Raw genomic sequence first — 5,235 nt, forward strand, 5'->3', positions numbered from 1 at the left:
AATTGTTGACAAATCTGAAAAATAATATAAATAACAACACAATAATTGTGGAAGACATCAACACGGCATTGTCAACAGTTGACAGGTCAACCAGAATGAAACCCAACAAGAATATACTAGACCTGAACATAAAAATGGAATAAAGAGGCCTAGTAGATATATAGAGGACACTCCACCCCCAGAAGCCTGGATATACATTTTTCTCTAATGTACATGGGACATTCTCCAGGATAGACTACGTGCTAGCACATAAGACATACCTCCATAATATCAAGAGGATAGAAACTTTGCAGGCTACCTTTGCTGACCACAAAAACCTGAAATTATATATGTGAACTACAAAGGGACACAGAAGAAAAACTTTAATACCTGGAAGTTGAACAGCCTAATACTGAATAACCAGTGGGTCCGAGAGGAAATCAAAGAGGAAATCATAACACTTCCTGAAAACAAATGACAATGGAGACAGAAACTATCAGAACCTAATGGACACAGCAAAAGCAGTACTGAGAGGAATATTTATAGCTTGCAAGCACACATCAGGAAAGAAGGGGCATACCTGAATAGCTTAATGACGCAGCTCATAGAATTAGAAAGTGCTCAACAAAAGGACCCAAAAATAGGGAGGCAGAAGGAAATAACAAAGCTGAGAGCAGAAATCAATGAAGTGGAAACCCAAACAACAATCCAAAAGATCAACGAAAGCAGAAGTTGGTTCTTTGAAAAAATAAACAAGATTGATAAACCACTGGCAAAACTAACAAAGAAAGAAAGAGAGAGAAATTTGATAACTCGTATTAGGAATGAAAAAGGAGAGATATTTACTGATATGGTAGATTTTCAAAGGGTAATCAGAAACTAATTTGAGAAACTCTATGCCACTAAAAATGAAATCCTGGAAGAAATGGATAAATTCTTGGACTCTTAAAATCTTCCATGGTTGAATAAAGAGAATGTAGCATATCTAAGCACACCCATCACTATTGATGAAATTAAAACGGTAATCAAATGTCTGCCAAAAAACAAAAGCCCAGGCCCAGATGGATTTACTAATAAATTCTTTCAAACCTTTCAAGAGGAACTACTACCAATCCTGGCAAGACTCTTCCATGATATCGAAAAAATAGGAAAACTTCCAAATAGCTTTTATGAAGCCAACATCACCTTGATACCTAAACCAGACAGAGATGCTATGAAAAAAGAAAATTACAGACCAATATCGCTGATGAATACAGATGCAAAGATCCTCAACAAAATCCTGGCAAATAGAATCCAATGCCTCATTAAGAAGATCATCCACTACGATCAAGTAGGTTTCATCCCAGGAATGCAAGGCTGGTTTAAGATCCGTAAAACTATCAACATCATACACAACATCAACAACAAGAAAAATAAAAATCACATGATCATATCAATAGATGCAAAGAATGCATTTGATAAGGTCCAACACCCGTTCTTGATCAAAACTCTCAGGAAGATTGGAATGGAAGGAACCTTTCTCAAAATAGTTAAGGCCATCTACCACAAGCCAGAGGCAAATATTATCCTCAATGGAGAAAAACTAAAAGCCTTCCCTCTAAATTCTGGCACAAGCCAAGGCTGTCCTCTCTCACCACTCCTATTCAACATAGCACTGGAAATACTCACTATAGCAATTAGGCAAGAAAAAGGTATCAAGGGAATCCAGATAGGAAAGGAAGAAGTCAAGCTCTCATTGTTTGCAGATGACATGATACTCTACTTAGAAAACCTCAAAGACTCTACGAAAAAGCTTCTAGAAACAATAGAGTCATATAGCAAGGTGGCAGGCTACAAAATTAACACACAAAAATCAATGGCCTTTCTATACACCAATAGTAATAAGGAAGAAATGGACTTTAAGAAAACAACCCCATTCACAATAGTTCCACATAATATCAAATACCTTGGAATCAACTTGACTAAAAATGTGAAGGACCAATACAAAGAAAACTATAAAACTCTGCTTCAAGAAATAAGAGAGGACACGTGGAAATGCAAGCACATACCCTGCTCATGGATTGGCAGGATTAACATCATTAAAATGGCAATACTCCCCAAAGCATTGTACAGATTTAATATGACCCCTCTAAGGATACCCATGACATTCTTCAAAGAAGTGGATCAGACACTTTTGAAATTCATTTGGAACAATAAACACCCTAGAATAGCTAAAGTAATCATTGGGAAAAAGAATATGGGAGGAGTTATTTTCCCCAACTTTAAACTGTACTACAAAGCAATAGTTATCAAAACAGCATGGTATTGGACTAAAGACAGGCCCTCAGATCAGTGGAATAGGCTTGAATACTCAGAGAATGTTCTCCAGACATACAATCACCTAATTTTTGATAATGGAGCAAGAAATCCTAAATGGAGCAAAGAAAGCCTCTTCAACAAGTGGTGTTGGCACAACTGGCTAGCCACTTGCAAAAAATTGAACTTAGACCCCCAGCTAACATCATGTACGAAGGTTAAATCCAAATGGATGAAAGACTGTTGGAGGCCCTTTAACTAAAGGGCAAAATGGAGTCTCTGATGCCTGTGTTAAAACTGTCTACGTGACAAGCTGCATGTTGCAGCTGTTGGCATTTACTCCCTGGACCTAAAGAAAACAGAGTGTAAACCGCAAGCCACAAGCTGTTCCAGTAAAGATAGGTACAAGATTATATATCCTATGGCGATGATCCTTGAAAAGAATGCTGTATGCCTGTAACTGTAAGATAAGTCTCCTGTAAAATGTAACTTTGAAAAACAGAATGTTACTGTGAGAAATTACCACCCCTACTCCTTTGTCTTGCCCATGCTATATTAAGTCTTCTTCTCCCCCAATAAATTTGACTCTTGATCGGAATCTCATCTTGAGTCCATCATTTTCCCAGCCCTCTTTTATTTTTCAGGTTGAATCCTCTACATGACTCACGAATAACTTTGCGACCCTCAACCATCCTGCTGGCTGGGGCCCCGGGGGTCGCAAGTGGCGCCCAACGTAGGGCACGATGCACGGATCTCCGACCGGACGGACGGCATCACGGAGCGCGTCTCGAGAGCTGTGTCATAAGACACCGGTAAGTCCCTATTTAGGGCAGGGTGCAGAGTCGTTAGCCTAATAGTAATCACTAAAATTGCTATCCAATCGCCCTGGAAAAATGGGGACTACTTTATCCAAAGAGGAGGCTTTCATTAAAAATTTCAAGAAAGCTCTGGAGAAAGAAAAATTAAAGTTAAAAAGAAGGATTTAATAAAGTTCTATATTTGTATTCATGATATTTGCCTGTGGTTTGTGGTCACAAGACCACATATAGTCTCTAGTACTTGGAAACAAATTGGTGATGAATTAGGGCAATATTACAGTAAATATGGTAAGGAACAAGATAAAATGGTTATGCAGTTTTATTGGTCCATCCTTAGTCAAATTGTTACTGGTGCAGATTTAGATCCAATTGGAGGAAACCCCCTTAAGAAAGAAATTATTGAAAAAGCCGAGACCCACATAGAAATGTTCTCGTTTTAAATATCAAAACCTCAGGTCAGCACAAACAGAAAGATAAAGTCATGGCCCCGCTCAAGGGAGAGGCCATATACCCCCAACTCTTTCAAGGTCTATTTTTCTTTAAGATCCCGATAAGCTAGCCACCCCCCATCCCTTAGGGTAGGAATGCAGCCCTAAAATATTTTTCCAAGATAAAGACCACAGTTGGTAAAATTATGAGGTTTTAAAAGTGTTAAAAAATGCTATAATAAGCCCTTTAATCTATGCAGAGGTAGTGTATATGTGGGATATTCTATACCTGTATTTGAGACAGTAAGTTTCTGTGTAGTCAAAATGCTGCCAAAAATTTGGAGAAAAAAATATCACTTCTCTCTTAAAGTTGGTAAATTTTGGCTTAAGTTCAGCAGAAATAGTGCTAGCCTGTGTGTGTCTTTGTGGTTACAAGTTTGATTGCTCTGCTAAATATGGCAGAGAGTGGCAGTGGTAGAATTAAAAAGATTCAGGAACTGTTCATGTGGAATTTATAGTGAGAATTATTGTAAGAATTTTGTTGTGTCTCATAAGAGGCCTCAAATAATTGTGAAGTTTGTGAATTAAATTATGCGGCATAAGTGTGCCTTTTCTAAAAGCATTTTTGTAATTAAGTTTTGTGCATTGGGTGTTGTAAAGTAATTGTTAAAAGATTGGAAATTAGAAAACCTAAATTTAGGTCTGTAAGGGTTAAAAAATTCTCTAGGGAGAAAAAGCAACTGAGAGATAAGGGCACTAAACTTTCTTTGTTCATGCCTCTCAGAAATTTTGGAGCAAGGTCATAATTCTGTCACTTGTAATAAGAGATTATCGGTAAAAGAAAAACCTTTTGGTGTTTTAAAATTCAAATGGACACACAGTATTAAATTTTGAGTTTTTTATATTTCTATTAGAAAATTTATTTTGATTTTTAAGATATTTAAAAAATTATGTGGAAAATGATGTGGTTAGCCCTTGTAAATAATATAGTTGATTTTATTGCACAGTGAACACCCAGGTGTGCTTTATAGTACCCTTTGTTTTAATTTTGTGCTACAGCAATGGTTTTTCTTTACCTCTGCATTGAAAGAACTATCCTTTTAAGTGTATTCAGAAAGTCAGCACATTATACAAATCTGTATATTTGTGTCAAAGTGAAGAAATCTAGTATTGATAAAAAATATATATATATTTAATTTTATGAGTAATATTATAAAAGTAACTAAATTTTATAAGCAGGTTGACAATAAGTATCAAATATAATTTTGGTCTTAAGCTCTAGGTGTGAAAATTCATCAGATGTCGTTAACTATATATTTTTGTTTGTTTGTTTGTTTTTGGGTCACACCCAGCATTGCTTAGGGGTTACTCCTGGCTGTCTGCTCAGAAACAGCTCCTGGCAGGCACGGGGGACCATATGGGACACCAGGATACGATCCAACCACCTTTGGTCCTGGATCGGCTGCTTGCAAGGCAAACACCGCTGTGGTATCTCTCCGGGCCCATCATTAACTATATTTTATAATGATCTAAACATTTTGTTAATTTGGTATATAATATTATTTACAAATTATTCACTTGAAATCTTCAAAGTAGGAACAGTTGTTTGTTTTTATAAAGTCAGTTTTTCATACCTTTAATAATCTTAGTTCATGCTCTTGTGTTTAATCATAAAAATTTTAACACTTTATTGCAGCTCTTACTGTTCTACTGTG

The 5,235-nt window shown here is 36.6% G+C and overlaps 1 non-coding gene across 1 annotated transcript; it reads left to right on the plus strand.

Annotated features, from left to right (window-relative positions):
• The first annotated feature begins 4,519 nt into the window (after positions 1 to 4,519).
• LOC126031896 (small nucleolar RNA SNORA22) lies at positions 4,520 to 4,649 on the plus strand. The gene has a single exon (XR_007503703.1). It is a non-coding gene; the product is annotated as a small nucleolar RNA SNORA22 (small nucleolar RNA).
• Positions 4,650 to 5,235: the final 586 nt, after the last annotated feature.

This window comes from Suncus etruscus, chromosome 15 (assembly GCF_024139225.1).
Source record: "Suncus etruscus isolate mSunEtr1 chromosome 15, mSunEtr1.pri.cur, whole genome shotgun sequence".
Taxonomy (NCBI): domain Eukaryota; kingdom Metazoa; phylum Chordata; class Mammalia; order Eulipotyphla; family Soricidae; genus Suncus; species Suncus etruscus.